Source organism: Coccinella septempunctata, chromosome 2 (assembly GCF_907165205.1).
Source record: "Coccinella septempunctata chromosome 2, icCocSept1.1, whole genome shotgun sequence".
NCBI classification, from domain to species: Eukaryota; Metazoa; Arthropoda; class Insecta; order Coleoptera; family Coccinellidae; genus Coccinella; species Coccinella septempunctata.
This window is the reverse complement of record NC_058190.1, coordinates 29,259,208-29,281,575: the sequence shown is the minus strand read 5'-3', so window position 1 is coordinate 29,281,575 and position 22,368 is coordinate 29,259,208.

Genomic DNA, 22,368 nt, shown 5'->3' with positions numbered 1-22,368 from the left:
CAACCTGTTTCTTATTTCCCCATAAATAAAAATCTAACGGATTTAGATCAGGCGAACGATATGTCCATGTATTGGTCCTCCTTGACCTATCCATTTATTCAGTCAACTGATTACTTGTCTCTATTTGGTAGTGAACCATCGTGCTGATACCACATTTTTAAAACAATGTTGAGCTCTAAGTCATCAATGAAGTCACAGAGGTTGTTCTCCAAAAATTTTTTTTACAAATCTGCATTCAAACGATCATTTATAACATGTAGGTACCGGCATCAAATCATTTTCAAAAATCCCACCCCAAACGTTAATACTGAAACGTTGCTGAATTCGTTTTTGTCTAAAGCTATATGGATTCTGCAGTGCCCATACATGTTCATTATGGTTATTGTTGATACCATCCTTAGTGAAACAAATGTCAAATGTCAAATGTGTCAAATTAAAAAACCGATATTTTCTGTCGGCCTACTCAATCAAAACATGAAAATTAAAATTTTTCAAATGCTCGTGACTCCTAAACGAAAACGAATCGGACCTACGTTCATAGGAAAAAAAATGTTCAAAATGAGCACAGCTACCTTCTGTCAAAGTTTGTCATAGAGCTTGTAGATCACCCTGTCTAGATACATATCCAAACAGGATAAAACAACAATAAAGCAAATATATAAGAGAAGGCGAATAAATACGAGAATTTACCTTGTTCTAAAAATTACTAAAAAATGTTCTATACTTTACGGAAATGGGTAATTGAACTGAAGAACTGAATAACATGCTATTTACTGACGATATGTGTTCGACATTCTTTTTGTTTCGCTGTCAGAACAGAACCACTCCTGGCTGTGCCTGAAATCATGATGCTAATTATATAAGTATCTCAACACCAAACGGAAAAATATCACAAAGAAATGGGATAGAAGAGAAATACCTGTGCCTAATGTTCAGGCTGAAAATTTCACCACGAAATCTCATGTTGCATTAAAATTGACATTTCTACCTGCCACGAGCCTTCAATACATTTCTATCTCAGAATAAAATTGACACCAATGTGAGAAGATCTATACGACGGCGACGTATTGAGAAAACTAATATTGTCTGAAAACGATTTTTTATCCATGCACGCACTCTAACATCATCAAAGAGTATATTCTGAGTGAAAGCTTCCTCAGACCGTTGGCGGAAGCTTTGAGTCAATTTGGCTGATAAAACTCCATAAAAACCTCCTAAAGCCATTAGCCGAATGAACAGAACCAATTTAATCGAACCCTTCCATATTGTCCTGTCTGTAATTAAGTTTATCGGAAAATAAGGAGGAGGAAACGAAAGCCAAATAAAACACCCATGCCTGATTATCTAGCAGCAATCTCTTTGTGCCTCTGGGAAATTGTAACCACATTGTGATAATATTACTTGTGGTATACAGAGGGGTCTGAAATCGTATCAGAAATCTTTGTAGGTCAAAATAACAGCAGAAATGAAACAAAAAATTCAATGTGTAATGGATGGATGAAAATTGAAAACTTGACCATCATATATTTGATGGTGAAATTCATATGGGTGATGTTCAATTCTGTCCTGAGACTCTCGCCAGTACTTTCGACATTATCGTAAAAATGTTGATGACATTTTTTTCAGCACCCTGCAACTTGATAAATGAGGACTTGATGCAGTTACGGAATTTTTCACTGACGAAACCCAACTCATTCTGCTTTCTATCTAAGCAACAAGATCGTCTTTATTTGAAACACTATGTATTGGTAGGACAAGAAGTGAAGTTAAATATCTCTTCTGAGAATGCCAGCTCATTATCCCAATTTCGACTATCATGGAAAACCTTCGATATTCACATTACCTACAACCTATATATTGGGACGTTTATTATTAAGGAATTTTTTTTTTCCCAACCCATTTTTTAATCCACTATTTTGTCACCCGAATATGGACACATTCACAATTTCAAGTTAATTGGATGAGTAAAACACAGAACATACCCATACTGACTTACTTTATGGAGTAAAAGTCGTTCGAATTCGAGTTACAAGATTCGACCAAAAATAGCATACCTACTTACATAGGGTGCATACCAATGCAATATTATATTCTCTAAAATAATCTTGAATTGATTGAGTGGAAACCATTACAAGAAGTTGAATAATAATTATTATTATTTCAACATAATCTGAATGAACAAGAATTGTGTTGTTGATAATGAATTACTGATAAAATTATTCCAGTCTATGTATGATATCATTTGCAAACATAGTACGAGGATATATTGAAAAATTCTTAGCCTACTATAGAACCAAACAAAATTTCAATGTCAAAATATTTTATCACTCAACATATTCTCCTTTTGATTGGATTCATTCAGCGAACCTGCAACCTCTCTAGACTTTTCAAAAACAATGTTTCTTCTTGCTCTGCAAACCTGACCTCCACAGCTTGTATTACCTCCTCGTTGAATGAAAACTTACGACCTTTTAAACATTTTTTCAATAGAGGAAAGAGATGATAGTCGGATGGAGCCAAATCTGGTGAATAAGGGGGGTGTTCTAGTAATTCAAACCCTAAATCACGAATTTTTTGTATGGCAACATGAGATTTGTGTGCAGTTCCTTGTCCTGCCAGAACAAAACACCTTTGGATAGCTTTCCGCGTCTTTTCTCTTTAATTTTTTCCCGCAGAGTGGTTAGTAATATCGGATAGTAATCTCCGGTTATTGTTCAATCTTATCCAAAAATCAATCATGATTACTCCATGGTAATCCCAAAAAACTGAAGCAAGAACTTTTCCAGCAGATTTTTGGACACGAAACCTCTTAGGTCTTGGAGAACCAGAGTGTCGACATTCCATCGATTGTTGCATTGTTTCTGTATCGTAGAAATGTACCCAAGTCTCATCCATAGTAACAATTCGGTTTAAGAAGTCTACATCGTTTTCAAATCGAGTACAGATCGAACGCAATGCTTCTACCCTTGCACGCTTTTGGTCAACATTCAAACATTTGGGAATCCATTTTGCAGCAATTTTTCTCATTTCCAAATTGACGTGAACTACATATATGATGAACGCGTTCGTATGAAATATGCAGTGCTTCAGATATCCGTTTAGCCCAATTAGACGGTCTGATAAAATCATGTCATGAACTGCATCGATATTTTCGGGGACTGACACAGAAACTGGCCTTCCCAGTCTGTCATCATCTTCAATGGAAAATTTACCTCTTTTGAAGCTTGCAGGCCAATTCTTCACGGTCGCATACGAAGGGCATTGATCACCAAGGGTATTGAGCATATGTAAATCTGCTTACCTCTTAACCCATTTAAATACGGGTTTACGGGTACTTGATGATGGCTCGATACTCCAGTTTTTCGATTTTCACAAGTTCGGTGGACATCTTCTTTCTTTTAATTTATTGCGTAACTCTGGTTTATTTTTTGACCTCAAACTTCACATTGACACTTCTAATGAGTTATTGTTCGTTGCTATGGTAACGCAATATTTTTTTTATGCATGAAACTGGCCTAGGCTAACTAGATATCAATACATCCTCGTATCTACGAAGATCTATAACATTATTATACTCAGATCTATGGTATTATGATTGTTGCTGAATTCTGTTATATCAAAATGACGACTGACGGACTGACGTAGATTTGTTTACATCTGAGTTTGGTTAACGTCAAAACTCGAAACTGGTCGCTGATCGGTTATTTGTCTTTCGTTTGGCATTTTTTGCGGTTCTCTATATACAGGAGTTCGCTCACAGATAGATATTTCACAACGCACTTAATCAGCGGATTTACCCCTACTACCATGTGTTCACGAAATTAGTGTACATATACCGATTATATAGGCAATTTTCATCATATTGGCTCATCCTATTACTAACTTTTCATTATAAATTGATAGTTGCTCAACAACATCAGGATAATTATGGTTTCATAAATCAGTTTTCTCATCAAGAGTGGGTGTACGTTTATTATCGAAAGTTCATGAGAGAATTGTATTTCAATCTGAAGAGGTGAGTATAACAAAAAATGTTGAACTTTATGACTGCATACCTTAATTTATAATGAAAAACGCGCGGTTATAAATATTTTGTTATAAAAAATGAAACACTTCAAAAGAAGAAGAGAAGAATACCTACTAGTAAGCCTAGCAATTAATTTTTTCGGTGGATCCATCTTTTACAATCAAATCGATAAAAAAAAGTCATAAGCGAAAAGAAGGACAAATCCACCACGGTCAATACGGTATGTATGATATCAATCTGCAGCATTGCGTAAATTTTTTCCCTTATTTAGAATAGAATGCCGATGTGAATAATAAGCTATATGCAAGGATAGATAGAGTGAATTCTTACCAAGGATTATAAATTAGGGTTTATAATCTACAATTCCTTAATTTTTTTTTCTATTCAGAATATTTTACGGATTTCAACTCTGGGAGAAATATTAGTTCAAAATAGATGGTCAGAGAAATTGATGGATAGAGTAAATACAGGAATGAATAAATATCCTAACTTATTTTTTTTTCATATTGAAAGTCCTGGAGCCTCAGCTCTAACGATTAAAATGAACCACCACTATTCTGTAGACGATGGAGAGCATGTTCCTCATATTTTTTCGAATGTTTAAAACGGCTGGCCAATAAAATTGACAGAGAAATGTATCAGATTCACTCAGAAAAATTTCTATTTCTTTCTGACAGCCCTAGAGCTATGACTATTCATTCATTCTACGATCGGGAGTATGTTCCTTTTTGTTGTTTTGAAAATTTAAAATGACCCAGAAAATTTATTTCCCAATGCACCCATTCCATCAATTTTCTTGGATGGCCATTTTGAATTTTGAAAAAAAAGAGGAACATTCGCTCCATCGTAAAAAGAATATCGATTCATTTTCATCGTTGGAGGTGGTTTTTCTGAGTACATTCTGATACATTCCTTTATCCACCAATTTTCTTGGCCGGCCATTTTAAACTTGAAAAATGAGGAATATGCACCTCATCGCAGACTGAATAGTTCATTTTGATCCTCGGAGCTCTGGTATGAACAAAAAAAATTATGTTATATATTTTAGTTGTCCCTCTATGTATTTTAGCCATCAATTTCCTTGGCCGGATGTTTCGAACTGATTTATCTTCTGGAGAAGGAATCCCTAAAACATTATGAATAGAAAAAAAAATCAGTTCATGGTTGGAGGTGGCGTTCTAGGGCTGTCAGAATGAAACAAAATTTTTTCTGAGTACATTCTGATACATTCCTCTATCCACCAATTTTCTTGGCCGGCCATTTTAAACTTGAAAAATGAGGAATATGCAGCTGTAGTATGAAAAAAAAAATATGATAGGGATATTTTAGTCTACCCTCTATGTACTTGAGCCATAAATTTTTTTGGCAGACTATTTTGAACTGACCTATCTTGTGGAGAAAGAATCCTTAAAACATTCCTCTATTCGCCAATTTTCTTGGCCGGACATACTGAACTTGAAAAATGAGGAATATGCGCTTCATCGTAGTTCACTTTGATCTTCGGAACTGTAGTATAAACAAAAAATTATGTTAGGGATATTTTTGTCATCCTTATGGAGAAGGAATCCTTGAAACATACTGAATAGAAAAAAATCGGTTCATTTGATCGTTGGAGGTGGCGTTCTAGGGCTGCATATTTGATTTTGATCCTCGGAGCTGTAGTAGGAACAAAAAAAATTATCTTAGGATGTTTTAGTCATCTCTCTATGTACTTTAGTGCACAATTATTGCAGTTTTAGGTCTAACTGAAATATAAAAGTACAAATCTGGGTCAGTTGATGACTGAAGTTAGGTCAGAGATTACAGAGTAGAGTTAGGTGCATAGATAGGTTACGTCAATGACAGCTGCTGATCTCCCTTGGCTGTTTCGCGAAAATGGACCTTATCGACTCGAGTGATAAGAAACGGCAACAGGTCCCGGGTGAAGCTGGATGCGTTTACGTTCGTGTTGAAAAATCTCGAATTTCTGATGCTTTTTTCTCGTATTTTCTATGTTTTTTCCGAGTCTAGAGTAGTACGCGCCTATGGTCCGGTTATTCGTCTTTCGTTTCGCATTATTCGCAGGCACGGACGTGCGGCGGTTTTCGAAGGAAAAGAGAATTCCCGAACCTCCAAATCAGCTGATTTTCCCCTCTAACCTCCCTCACTCGATGCTTACGAAATAATTTATGTTCATGCTGCCGGCTTGAGACAGCCAACAAGTCTTCACCCTAGTGTAGAGTAAAAATAGTCGATGTTACAAGAAATAAACGTGTTAATTTACAATATCCGAAATAATATTTCTCAAACCTAAAATCAACATATTTTCGATCCTAGAGAGCCGTGTCAAAGAATGCTTCTATTCGTAGAATATCGTAGGAGCATTTGCGCATTCACGGAAATCCAAAGAACAGTTGCAGACTTCGAAAAATACACTCCATCGCCTCTCTCTACTCCTATCGTTCATTTAATCGAGTTTACTGAAAGAGTTTCGATTAAAAAAAAACTATGGGAGTAGAGGAAAGCGACGGAGTGTATTTCTGGAAATTGGTATATGTGTTTTCAGTAGAACATTACACCGAACTGATGTGATCTTTAGCGAATACTACAAATATACAAGCTATTGTAAGAGAGGAGGATATTACATAAACATATTAATATATGAATGATTATATTCATGAGGGTTAAGTTGAGATTAACATTAGCCAACCCATACTGAAAGATGCTACGAAATAACCTATGAAAATAAATGATGTGTAATTCGTGTATTTTTTCATTGTCATATTGCAACCTTTATCTTCTGTAGGAGATGTAAAACCAACTGAATAAGAAAAACAAGGTAATATACAATCTCCACAAAGTTGAGGCTGGCAGCGGAATTTCCACGATCAAATACTAATCTCCTGGCAGTGTTTCAGCTGGAAGTCCTCTCCGGATGAAACCAAATTGGATGACAATTGCCCCTAATTGTTAGCTCGGTCTTCGTTAAGGCAAATTGAACTTTTTGAATCGTTCCTCATTCATTCGGCGAGCGTCGAACAGAGAGTTGAATACATTTGAATTTTTTTAATCCAATTAAAAGAGGGAAAGAAACGGTACACAATCGTAATGAACGGCAATCATAGAAACGGGGAATTGCAAATAGGTTGTAGGCTTGCATTTCCGGCAAACAATGCTTCGTATGTGCCATGATTCATTATCGAAAGCATACTTATTGTTGCGAAAAATGATGCAGAGGAACTTTTCAAAAGAGAATATAGTTATCACCTGGAAACCAGGTGTACAATACTATTTTCTGTGCAAAAATTTAAGCAACAACATTAAAGTACACTGTGTTTTACGTCAGCAGTTCACTGCATTTTGCTTCATTGATCAATTTCGAAAAGTGAAATTTCAATATGATTGTATTTCTCAATGTGCTATCGAAAAAACTATCGAACGTATATATTCCATTCAATTATTGTCAGTGGAAAATAAAATTTAAGTTGGTTATACAGGGTGATTTTTTTAAGTGTTTCATTAGAAGTTTTCGAGGAAGGAATTGTAATACAGATTCAAGATTTTGGATTTTCGTTTTAGAGAACATGAACTTCAATTGCAAAATATTTTCAAGCGGAATCTACTTCCGGTTTCACCGGAAACGAGTGTAACTTCGTTATTTCAAATGCAACACCCTGTATATTTTTACATATTCGAATTCTTCGTTCAATTTTACACTGATTTGATGTATGATATGTGCAACCATTCAAGCGGTTTTTGAATTATAACCTGATTATCAAATTTTTTGAAAAAAAGGTTGTCACAGATTAGTGTCCATATCTTCAAAATCCCTCATTATAAGAATTTCTTTTTGCGAAAGTAGAAAAAAAGAAAGTACGCTGATACTGTTTCTTGTATAACTTATGAGGAAATATTATACAGGGTGTCTGAAAAAGGGCCCCAAACTGAGCCTCGATAAAAGTATGAAATCTCACTTTTTTCAAATGGCAACCCTATAATTTTGTAATTCCAATCGATTGCCCGTCAAAAACTACTTAGAGTGTCCCCAACATTCCATGCCTTTAAAATCAGTAATTTCGCCGTAATTGAATAAAATTCGAATTTCGGGAATAAATCAAGGTTTCTTAGTCTAACCATAGATTTATTAGGATAGAAATTTTCAAGAAGGCTATGTCTGTTCATTTATAATGCATTTTTGAGAACTGTCATTTATACTTGTTTGATTAATCGGGCACTATGCAAAATCAGAATTTTGCGAGAACCTTACTGGAATGCTGAACGCTGATCCCCAAATTTCTAACCTAATAAATCTATGGTTAGACTAAGAAACCTTGATTTATTCCCGAAATTCGAATTTTATTCAATTACGGCGAAATTACTGATTTTAGAGGCATGGAATGTTGGGGACACTCTAAGTAGTTTTTGACGGGCAATCGATTGGAATTACAAAATTATAGGGTTGCCATTTGAAAAAAGTGAGTTTTCATAGTTTTATTGAGGCTCAATTTGGGGGCCTTTTTCAGACACCCTGTATAATATTTCCTCATAAGCTATACAAGAAACAGTATCAGCGTACTTTCTTTTGTTCTACTTTCGCAAAAAGAAATTCTTATAATGAAGGATTTTGAAGATATGGACACTAATCTGTGACAACCTTTTTTTCAAAAAATTTGATAATCAGGTTATAATTCAAAAACCGCTTGAATGGTTGCACATATCATACATCAAATCAGTGTAAAATTGAACGAAGAATTCGAATATGTAAAAATATACAGGGTGTTGCATTTGAAATAACGAAGTTACATTCGTTTCCGGTGAAACCGGAAGTAGATTCCGCTTGAAAATATTTTGCAATTAAAGTTCATGTTCTCTAAAACGAAAATCCAAAATCTTGAATCTGTATTACAATTCCTTCCTCGAAAACTTCTAATGAAACACTTAACAAAATCACCCTGTATATATGAAGTAAGATTTTCAGTTGTGTAATTCAGTTCGATATTGAAAATTAACACTGGACGTAGACCAATTATTACTTATAAGACTATATGCACTAAACAAAGATCTTTTAAATTTTGTACTTTTCTCATTTTCTTAGTTGTATAAATTTCTTATTCTGATTGTTTTGCGTTGGTTGAAACTACAGAAATTATTGCAGATTGTGACCAGCCATTAAGCTGCATCTGGACTTTCAATGCCTACTGGGATGTGAATTATTCTTGAATGGACAATGAGATGTACTTTCGCAAAATATCCATGTTGTCTATATTTCAATGAATATTTGGAATCAAATATTGAAGTTTCATCCATTTGATCACATTTGACATTTATGTCAAAGTGATATGTTACTTTAGTAACATATTCATTGAACCATAGACAACATGGATATATTTTCCGAAATTCGATTCCAATAATAATAATTTTGAATTAAATTGATCGAAAAAAGTATCAAAGTACTATTAAATTCATAATGTTTTTAAATGATATGCGCAGAAGTTTTCAAATCATATTGCCCTATTAGGAGAACCGGAAGTTGGTCAATAAATGGTCAAAGATTTGAGCTATACCGTTCAATTTTTAAAAACCATTAAAATCTACAATGGGTTTTCCCAAGGGTTTTCCATAATTGCATCTATTCGATAGTTCGATAGATTTTGCGGCATTAATCTGGTGAATACTTTATTTTCACACGTTCTATTGTATGTAGACTGTTTTGAGTGTTGATACAACCTCAACTTCATTTGGTTATGCCTTTATGCTTTAGACGAAACAATCTTGTTTGCAAAAGGCACTGCAATGAAAAAGTCGATGTGGATATCGATGTTAACTGAAAAATGTACCTTATATTATATGTATGAATATGTAGGGGGAGTCTGGGAGAGTTGAACGCCTTTTCACTCTGGAGCCACTTAAGTTGTATCTGTAAATGGTAGCAAGTCATTTTTTTTGCGTGAATATATCATGCTCAAATAGGTAACGATAAATAATAGTGGAGAAATGGTGAGATGAACATTTTGAGTACAGCAATTTTTTTTTACGAACCGAAAATTGGCTTAAGACTCCCTAACCCATGAGAGAGTTGAACAGGGGGCAAGAATTAAGTTTGTTCATCAGGAGAAACATTGAAAGAAAAACAATTTAAAATGACGAGAACGACTGTCTATGTCAAGATTTTCATCATCAGTAGTATCAGCGTATGAAATAGAAATACATATTTTCTATTCCAGAGTCACTCTCACTCATTTCCGACCTTTGTTTATTTTTTTATATTTGTTTCTAATATTCAATTCTCTTTTTTTTAAGCAAACTATTATCTTAGCCAAGTGCGAGAAACTTGCGGGACCACTGATTATGTCTCTCGACCATAGCATGGGAAAAGTATCCTGCACTCCTTTATGTCTATTCAACAGATATTTCTTTGAAATTTTTACAACTAGGTATTATTACAAAGGTCCATCGTTTGTAAAACAATATTAAGCAACGCACCTATTAAATTTTTCAGACAGTGTAACAAACAAAAATTATTCATTTTTTTACATCCTAACAACAAAATCACGTTCAACCCTCCCACTCCCGAACTGTTCTGATGGCGGCCAAAATCGCCAAAATGCCTTGTTACGAGTATCTCGCAAGCTATTTACGATAACGGTAGCACGAACGAACACATCCTTTCCTAAGGGTGAACAGTGTGGGGATTCTCACTCTCTGAGCTCGAGACCCACTAAAAACCCTTAACTGCTTCTTCATAGGTTCCGGGCATTTTGCCTATTAACCAGTTGACTCTTATGGTTTCTGGACTCTCACACGATCATAGTCGTGTTGATAGTTGTATGCTGCCTATAGCTTTTATAGGTTAAGCTCTTCTTTGGTTACATTTAAATCCTTAACTGATCTCTCGGTCTTCGGTGGTAAGTTCTTGACCTTCTAGCTTCTTCCGTTGGATCGTAGTCGACTAATCTTCGTAGTTCCTCATTTGGATGTTGTTTGGCTTTGTGGAATATCCTTTCCGCCTTTCTCTTCATAAATTCTGTAACTGGTTCCCATTCCAAGTCCTTGTAGATTTGTTTGTTCCTAACAAACCAGGGTACATCCATCGCCATTCTAAGGAGTTTATTCTCAGTTGCCTCTATTCTCTTGATGTGGGTCTTGGCTGCGAAGCCCCATGCCGCCGATCCATATGTGAGTTGTGGTTGCGCGATAGTTTTAATCATCGCCAACTTGATGTTCTTATTCATATGACATATGAAGAAGTACTTCTTCTGCCTATGAGTGGATAAAGTCTACTCATTGCGGCTTTTGTTTTATCAACTGCACATTTGATGTGGTTTTTCCATGTAAGTCCTCTGTCAAGCTTCACTCCTAGGTATGTTGCTTCATTTTTCCATTCAACCTGTTCTCCATCAACTTCAAGGTTTTCTTCCATCCTCAATCTTCTCTTTTGCAGTAATATTGCTTGAGTCTTTCTTCCATTGATTTGGATTTTCCATTTGATGCACCATTTGCATTCATCTATTGATTGCTTCCTGCAGTCTCTGGTGTATGATCTCTGGGCGTCGATGTCTGAACGCCATTCCTGTGTCATCTGCGTACAAGGTTAGCATATTTCTAGCATTCTTCGGGATATCATAAACGTATATTACGTAAAGCAGAGGTCCTAGTACCGATCCTTGAGGCACTCCCGCTTCCAATTGTCTGGTTTGAGAGGTTGCTCCATCTATCTTCACATATTGAGTTTCTATTCCTCAGATAGTTCCTTATAATCTTGCATAGCTTGGTCGAATATCCTGCTTTTTTCATCTTGTAGATTAGGCCTTCGTGCCATACTCTATCAAAAGCTCTCTCGATATCCATCAGAACTAATCCTATGACTTATGTATTTGGTCTGCATTGCTTCGGTGACGTATTCTATGAGCCGTAGCAATTGGAGTTCAGTCGAATGTTCTCGTCGAAATCCAAATTGTTCGGGTGGAATTATCTTCAACATTTCTGTTTTCTCATTCAGCCTTTTAGCGATAACCCTCTCGACGATTTTCCCTAGTGCTGATAGTAGGCTGATTGGTCTATAATTTTGAGGAAATTTCCGTTCCTTTCCAGGCTTCTTGAAAACTATAATTTGTGCAGTTTTCCATCTCTTTGAGTAGTATTCGGTCCTCATCACTCCGTTTGTTATATTCGTCAAGGCTGCTATTCATTTTCTAGGCAATTTCTTCAACATATAGTTCGTTATCCTATCTTCTCCCGGTAGCACGAAATTTCAATTGAAATATTTCAGGTGGTTCAAGTCTCCTACCTGAGCAAGTCTCCGGACTCCGCCTACTCTGTCAATTATTTTGATAGAAAGTTTGCCATAATTTTTTTGCCACTTCTCATACCTCTCTTACAATATTTTTATCTCTCATTTTACTTCCAGTTCCTCCTCACTATTGCAGGAACTCGGCTAGGTCTAATATCTTAATAGATTTACCTTGAACTAATATAAAACTACCGATATAGATGCTGCTGGGTATTTCATTCATTGTCCAAATGAAATTGCTGAGAGTGAAATATCATAACTTATCTTTCGGTTATCTGGCAGCAACTTTTCTATTACGTACACTACACACAGATGTATCGATTTTTCGTCGGGTATATTGTGTATGTGGAATTTGCCTCACTGGAATTCAATTCAATTTCCGCATATGTCCCTGCTGGGAGTACCCTGTTCCTGCATGTTGCTGGAGTGGTTTCACTCCATGAAATATTGAATTCTCCAATATGAAATATTTCGACAAGTCAGATTTCGCCCATGCTGAATTGTAGATACATACTGAAAGTAGCAGGGAGTAAGCGAAGAGCTACATTTGCTCTTTTTGGTATTGATGGGAAATTAGATTAAAGAGGAGTGAGTAGTCGCTTTTCGTAATTCGAGATTTATTCTGGATCCACGCCCTCTGGATAAATCACATCTGGGTAGCCTCTTGCTATTTCATAAACATATTGGATATCCCACTGTAGTCAAGCCACTCGGTTATCGTATTGGAGTTGAATTTATAGATTTATATGGTGTATTCAATGATGAGGTTTTTTTTCAAACAGAAGGTAGAACTGGTCAAAATAAAACGTTCCAATAAAAATCACCTATACAAAACTTTCGAAATGACGAAGTTGAAGAAAAACTTGAGAATGATTACTGAAATAGATCCTTATAAGACCCTAGATAATTCGTTATCTGAATTATTGCACAGCAATGGGAAAAAAATTATCTCGTGATGACTGACTTAATCATATATGGTTTCGTTTAGGATATTGGCCCGTTTGATTTTTACGTAGAAAAGTAAATGGAAACTTAGGATTGTCGAATATTTCTTCTCCTCATTCAGTAACTCAAAACATTTTATGAAATGGCTTATTTCGATACCAACTGGGAGAAAAGTACTTAGAACAAAATGTAAAAAAAATGTTAGTTCAAAATCTCAATAATAAAATTCGTCTAAATTATATATATTCTTTTGATACAGAGCAATACATTTTTTAAAACAATAATTATAGCATGTGTATGAGATAAAGTTTGAGTGGAGGTTAGCATGAGCGGGGTACCATACAATTTGGTGTATGATACAAGAGCTTAGGGAAAAATCTCAGTAAAAAAACCCTTTCTCCTCGTGAGTGTAGTGGATTGTAGATAAGTAATGAAATTGTTGACAAAATAAGCTGAAATATTTTATAATAAAGGACATCTCGCACTGACTGCAAAGATTGATCCTTTTTCGACAAAATTCGGCAAATCCAGTAAGTCCTCTCCAAGATACCAAAAACCAGAAAAAAATAGGTAGAATTATAAAATTAGATTCAATATTTCAGATTGAGCTAAAATTGACAACCCAATTCAAAATAGATTCGGAAACTGCATGTATGGCCCTGAAAGCATCTTGAAATTTATAAATCGGACAATGATTAACCAGATGATTTCTTCTGGTTCCTCGCATTCACAACTAGGGCTTTCAACTGAATTCCATCTGAAAAGCATACTATTGCAACGTCCGTCACCTATTTTTATACGATTCAGAATACATCATATTTTCCAGGGAAGATCAGAACCAGGAACTCTATTGGAGGGATCAGTAAAAAATTCTTTGTTGAAAATAGTTCACGTATTCAATTCAGACTGCCAAAGATCTTTGTCCCTTATATTCTTATTTTCGAACCCTCCAATGATCGTCGTAAGAATGGGATGAAATAGTGTAACAATAATAGCACTTAGTCAACATAAGGACATTCAATAAACTGTCTCAATTTTGTACACTTTCCTTACCCTATCGAACGATAAAAAAAAATTTCAAGTGACCTGATGCAACTAATCCGATAGACTCGGATGTTCTGAACCATTCATTTTCCAGTCATAAGTTTGTGTTTTGTATCGTTTTTCCGAAGGCGGACTCACCTTCCACAGTCCCGTACTTGAAATTTAATGAAATTTTTTCGAACTTCTAGGGGTTGTAGATCAGCTATCTTGAATATTTTATATAAACAATTTTTGGAGAAGCTACTCATTTTCACTTCTACCTTCTTTCTTTCGTTCGAAAAAGTCAATATGAATTATAAGTGAATTGAAAAAAAAACCTATAAGTATAACTTGGAAACAATCAGTTTTGAGGGGTGAAAAATAGTTTTTACGATTTCTTCGAACTACACGTCGTATCGGTGGAACTGAATACTTTCATATCATGTTTATAAATTCCCAATAAAATTCCAAATTCATGGCGCGAAAAAGCAAAAGGAAATGTTTCTTTCTCAATTTTACTATTTTTATTTGGTGAACTGGCAGTAAGATCCAGTAAGATAGGAGATTTTGACAGTGAATTATTTGGTATGTCTTTTTAGTTCCTACTTCGTCCTAAGCCTTCATTACCTCTTCAGAAAACTTATTTCTATTGTGAAAAATATTCTTGTTTTTTCACTATATGGTTTAGTCTTGGAGCAACTGAAAAATTTCACCTTATTTTCCAGTAGTTTCAAAAAAAAACATAATCACTGACTAATATCTTCAAGCGCCACTGAAACTTTAGCACCCATAACAGAGTGTTAAAGGAATAAAGTGAATCACCCTATTATGAAGTCTTATTCTTATGTCTTATTATTATGTGCTCTTCCCAGAATGAACTTGAAATTGCGAAAACGAACCTACAATATTTCCCCTACTGAGTAATATATTCCTTACCTTCACTCCTCCACTCCTCAGTGTTTCTAAAGAAAAACAAATTTCTGTGCCTCCTGTATTTCAAATTAAAGGTATTTAATATGACAAAAATTGTTATGTTTGTAGGTTTACTGAATGAACACTATAATGCATTTGTCAGATAAAATTGTAGGGATGGAAAACGAAAGAAATAAATTAAATAGGGGGAGTCCGGGAATCTTGTTCAGGTAAGAGACTTGAACCACCTCAAATATTTCAATTCAAATTTCGCGCTACCGGTATCGTAAATAGCTTGCGACCTACTAGTAACAAGGCACAACTAGTGGCGGCTCCATTTTGGCCGCCATCAGAACAGTTCGTGAGTGAGAGGGTTGAACGTGATTATGTCGTTAGGAAGTGAGAAATTGAATGATTTTTGTTTGTAACACTGCCTGCAAATCGGTGGTCCAAGTTTTCTGCACTGAGCTTAGATAATGGTTTGCTTCAAAAAAAGAAAACTGACTAATAGAAATAAATATAAAAAAAGGGTTAAAAAAAGTTGAAAACATGTCGGAAATAAGGGAGAGTGACTCTGATATAAAAAATATGTATTTCATACACTGATACACAAAATGTTCATCTCAGCAACACTATACTATTATCTATCGTTACCTATTTGGGCATGATATCTTCACGCAAAAAAATGAGTTGCTACCATTTACAGAAACAACTTAAGTGGCTTCAGAGTGAAAAGGGGTTCAACTCTCCCGGACTTCCCATACATCTAGGAAAATCTGGAAAGCGTTGGATTGAACTGAATTATTTCAACAAGCTATTTTTTGTCCACGGCTTTAAATAACATGGGCGCGAGGTAAAATTGATCTGAAACCTTCTCTAAATCAAACGGATCTCAGGAATACCGAATCAACCAGTTTTTCATGTTCGATTCAAATTGCATCAACGAGTGATAGCTCTTCCCAAAATTAATACTTTCTACGGCTACGTAAATTCTCCCACGTTGGCGTTGAATTCAATTAAACGGTAGGCCATAAACCAACTCATGTCGAGATTGTGGGTTTCGATTATTCGAAAATAATTCCGGAATTAATATTCGGCTACATGGACTGGTGGTAAAGGGAGATTACCATGTATACGCTGGCATATAATGAAGATACGGTTCGTTGATTGGACGAGAAATTATGCCTCAACTCAAAGGAATCGAATTTACTTTTTTTTTTCAAGGAATTTCAGAGATCTTCTCTCTGAAAATAATTCAGAATGAATCCTTTTAGGTTCGTTGTTTTGGAATGGAATTTGTTTGAAAATAACCAATGAACTTTGACTGAAATGATTCGTAACCTGGTTTTTCTGTACTAGTCCTGTGAAAACTGACATGAAAACAATCTAAATTTTCGTTTCATTTTATTGCACACAACGTCCTTGGGACGTACAATTCATGTTCATTTATCGTCGGAACGTTCATGGACTTTTTGTATGTCCTTTGGATGTCTTTTATCGGACATTGACGTCCATGATATATAGCCATTGTTTGTCCAATTAATATACAATATCCATATCAGATATCAGATACCCAATATATTCAGAAGGTGTTCATGATAGGAAGGAAATTTTTCATATCATATGATCCACGACATACTAAATAATGGCATTGTCAAAATCATTCCCATACCGGATATGTAGGTTCGTGATGGACATAATAGGGACCAAATAACATAAGTCCATATCATATAGTCCTTGATCGATATGACATTACCACCAAGTAGTCCTACAGACATACATAGGACGTTGTCCTCTGACATTACGGACGTCCATTTTTGGCACAGTGGATGTTCTACGCAAAGATTATAGAGTAGAAAGATAGGAAACGCCCTGATATCGCTAGTACTCAAAACCGACTACATTTTGGCCAATGAAAACACATTTGACAATGAGATGGCGCTGAAAACGTATTATCAATACAGAAAAACTGTTTATTAACGAAAGGATGGTTTTGTTTTGTGACCGGGATATTAGTTTTCATCTGAACATTGTTTGGAATCGATTGGTATCAATGAAATACGCTGTTGGATGTGATAAATTTTTATTTGCAATCTATAAACAATTTACAAAAATTTGAAATTATGGCCAACGAATAGAGCTTTGACTAAGATATTATACAAGAGTACATGACTATCTGCTATAGGTACGGCAAAGGTGCTTTTTCTGTGAAAACGTTTTGAATTAATAAACTGAGTTGAATTTGTACAATTTATATCAGAAATTGATATGAACCAATACATATTCAATTTACCGTCATAGGATGCTCATTTCCGTTAATTACATATTATTTACAAAATTTTCAGAACCACATTTGAAAAAAACATAGGTATAAAAGACCTTTATTCAAGCCCGTCAGTATAATTTCTTCCTGCGTTTTTATGATTTCTTCATGGTATGGTCTCTTTATGACACAAGTCTGTGTACAGACGGACAAAGGAGGGTTTGAATTTCGTGGTATCTGAAATGAGGAAATTGATACTGACAATTAATCCACAAAAAACAAAATTTATAACTTTCGCGTTGACGGAGGCTGCCACTTCACTGATGGCTGTGACTGCGAGTCGTTCATTGAAATGACTGATTCCATAAAATATTTGGGTATACATATTGATCATCTTCTTCGATGGAAAGAACATATTAAATATTTGTTGAAAGTAATCAGATGCTCGATTCCCAAATTTAAATTACTGGTTAATATATTGCCACGCAAGATTTTGTTCTCGGTTCATTACGCCCTTGTACAATCAGTGTTGAAGTACGGAATTGTTGGATGGGGCGCAGCATACACGTCTCATCTTGTAAATTTGGAAATTCTACAAAAGTTCATTTTGAAGATTATAATGAAGAAGGATCGCTTATTTTCATCCGAACTGCTTTTCTCGGAGGCTCGGGTTTTCACTTTGAAGCAATTATTCTATAAGAGTGCTTTGATAATGGTTTATAAAAATATTTCTCAACTGGATGGATATGAACATTCTTATTCCACCAGAGGTCAAATCAGGGGACAGCTGCAGCTGAGATCACGGAGAACTTTCGCGCAGATGCATGCTCATTGTATTGGTATACGTTTGTACAACACAATATCGAAGGATTCGAGGCAAGCAAATAGCCTCAAATACTGTTGGAAAATAATTAAAATTAGGTTAAAAATATGGAAAAAAAATTGAAATAAAGGGAAAATGAATAAATTTAATACTTGTCGAAAAATTTAGGAACTTATTTGAATTGATTTTTTTTACTATTTCCTCAGACTGTCAGGCACAAACCCTAGGTTTAATTGACAGTCTTTTCTTACAAATATACTACTCTGTATATTATTTGTTACTTTTCCAACATAAATAAATGAATGAATGAATGAATGAATATACAAATTGATTGACGAATGAACAAAACACTCACAGAAGGTTTCATAAAACTTTGACTTTCCAAACAATAATTTGACAGTCACCCGATTCCCAAATCGAAATCCATAAAACTTTTGCATTTCTGAATATATTGAAGGCAATTGAGAATCTTTGAATGGACGTATAAAAGTCATAATTTCCCCTAATAAATGAGCCCTTCGTGTAAGGGATGCTTCTCGCATACAACAGTTTACGTGGATGAACAGTTCTCAATCGACTTGCAGTAAAATGTGCATTGCACATGGTGTAGTCAATAGTGTTTGCAGGCTTTTACGTCCTGAAAAATTTTATGCATTTCGTAGCACTGAAAATAAAAATCAATGAATGACCGAGTCACATATTACCAGTTTTAATACTTACATTCCCATTTTCCTTAGTGAAATTCGTTTTATTTGATCCACAGTTCTTCACCATACAATAATTTTCGAACGATATTCTGAGGTTTTTTACAAGAAATTAGACAAAAATTTCAATAATCAGCAATTAGAACGAGCTTGAAAAACAAAAGGCGATACGAGGTTGTCAATGGATACAAGAATCAAAACATTCAAACCCTGTTTGATCAAAATGGCCATCTGACTCTGACGTCTCGCAGAATTTCATATGTTCCTCGAATTAAAATTTTAACCAGTCTTAGGGCCTTAAAAACACATTTGAAACACAGATGGCGCTCACATCACTTTAGTCGCTTCGTTTCCTATCTTTCTACTCTATAATCTTTGGTTCTACGGACATCCGAGTGACGCACAAATGACACAACTAAATTCGGACGTCCAACTGATATCTCGTTGGGAGCATCATTACATTATTAGAGACGACAACGGTACAAAATGGACATTTCTTACTATGTTATCTGGACCTGCATATTACCTTCTGAGTAGGTCACGTCATATTAATGTATGTCCTCCCCTTCAGTGGCTTAATAATCTGTACTGAATGAAAAGTTTTTATCCTTGGCCCAAGGGCGGACTTGCGAGTGCGTGAGGATCTCGTAATACTGATTTTACGCCTCAACCTGTTACCAGCATCATCATTATATCAACTCATTCGTTGAAAAGAAATCGATACAGAAATGCAATATAATAATAATCAAAAACCAAATATGTCTTGAAACCAGAACATGATAATTTTATAAAACTATTAACTCGAATACTTTTTTCTGCGATGCGTTGACGGAAGAGGTATGTTCAGGTAAAAATAAGGCAGTGTCCGACCAAAGAGGAAAACCTCAGAGTTATTCAGCAATAATGAAAATATGATGACAGAACACAGAAGCTCCACGAACCTCTGTGTCCTCTGTTTGGGTTTTATCTCAAGTGACTGGAGTATCTGTTGGCATAATTTGTGCCACACGCTCTATATATATTTATTTATTTATTGGAACCAGATATTTACAAGAGCATATTAACAATTGCAAAATATGCCTGTAGAGGTACGCTACGCTATCTGTTCACAGGACTGGTTATAAAAAAAAACTACAAAATTACACAATTATGCAACTTAAGACTACTCAAAACTGAATAACCTAAAGAAGATTCCAATAGTTTTATTCGAATTACAAAAATTATCACACCATAGCATTGGTGAATTGTTTATCTTTAATAATGAAGTTCATTCATTTGTTGCTATCCATTGCATAATTTTCATATTTGATTTATTTAAGGTTTTGAGCTCATTACGAAGATTGTTAAAAGTTTTAATAGCACAAACATTTGTCACTAATTCTTTTCCTAGCTGTAAGAATCTGTACACATTTAAATCTAGTCTTGCTAGTAGAGTTTATAAATATCTCTTCGAGGTTTTCATAAAAATATATAACATTTTTATAAATAAATAATTGTTGTATATTTAATGTAATATGATTATTAATAAATTTATTTTTGTTGACTAGTTTAATTAATCTATTTTGAAGAGTTTGCAGTGTATTCAAAGAATTACTATATGCCCCACCCCAGGCAATGATTTCATAGTTTATCAGACTGTGAAAGAAAGCATAGTAAATCATTGTAAGAGTCTCTGTAAGCATTGTGACGAGGCAGATTTTGCCCCGCCACGAAAATGAAATTTCTTCACCTATACTTGTATAATAAGACCTATCAACCGAAATATTTTCGAAGAAAACCGTTATTTTATCATAGAGGGGTCTTTACCGATTGATATTATGTCATTGTTTTCCACCGACCAGTCCCATATTTGTAGCGGAGACCGTATATGTCTTTCGTTTTCAGAATTCATATATTCTATAATTTTTTCCGTTCAACTGTACATTTTCTGAGTCGAGAGAGGTCTTTCAACTTGTTCAGTTTTTCCTTCTCTTCAATTGTTTCTGTCTCATTCCGAGCCGGCTGATTGACCGAGCAATTTGAGTGCAGCCAATGGGGAAATGAGTTACCGATAGTGGGGACAGTTTTCCCGAGGAATGGCACTTCTTCGAGCCATGCGCAGAAGGTCAAGAGCGAGGTCAGTGGAGATCGAGCTGCCGAGAAAAGTGCGTAAGGTGTTATTACCGTGAGTTGTAAATTACGTCAAGAAGTTTGAAAGTTGGGTCCTAGGAGGACTTGGTGTTCCTACCGTATTTTTAGTGATTATTTGGTTAATATTGCCGACTTCCAACCGATCAAGAGACAAGTTGACAGCTTCTTCCGACCTGCTGTCTGACTGGCAGCCATTTTGAGGGTCACAGAGAGAGAGAAGGAGAGAGAGAGAGAAGGAGAGAGAGAGAGACAGCACTGCAATTGGACTGAGACCAGCCACGGTACCGATTTCCGCCGACAGAGGGTAACAGAGAGAGAGAGAGAGAAAGAGAGAGAGACAGGGTGCACTGCCATTCGACTGAGACCAGCCACTGTATCGATTTCCGCCGACAGAGGGAGTGACTTGCCAGAATTTCAAAAGTTAACCGTAATTACCGTCTATTTCCACCGTACTCCTCTGGAGTGACCGTACAAAATTTAACCGTATTTACCGTCTAGTTCAACCGTATTTTCCTGGAGAGACCGTATTTCATCAGCCGCCCCCACACCGACCATGACGCCGGTTGACATCAATATTTGTTATTACTTGTACATTTCTGTATATAATTTACTCCAGTAGGAATAAAGGTCTGAAGGTTTATTTTGTTGCCAGTGAGAGACAGTTCCCTAAATCAGTTAGAGCTATTATAGATTTTCGTCAGAAGAGGTAGGTACTCTTTTTGAGCGATTAAAAACCGTCAGAAAGCAGAGACCAAGAAGACGCTACCACCCTAGTTTTCACTGCTACCCTTCTCCACTGATCATTCAAGTCTACCCGGGCTCTCTAATTTTTGGAGATTCTGTGAGAGACGTGGGGTTCCACTGATTGCCCCACTGGCGCCCGAGCAAAGGTAAGGAGCGTCCAGGGTGAGAGAAAAAGCCCATCACAGCATCATCTTGGATAGTTTATAAAAAAGAAAAGTTAAATATTTAGTTTTACTAATAATGTATTCAATGTGTTTATCCCATTTTAAATTTAAATCAAAAATAACACCCGAATATTTGCAGCTGTCAACTTGAGTTAGCTTAACTTGATTAATTTGAACATTTAAATTTTAGGGAATGCTTGAACAGTAGCTTTCAAAATTCATGAATACAGATATTTTTATATTTAATTGATAATTTAGTAAACGCAAGCCACACGGCAATTTTATTCAAATAAATATTCATTTGAGATTCAACTGTCGCCCAACCCTCAGCATATGAAAGTAAGACTGTATCATCAGCATAGGA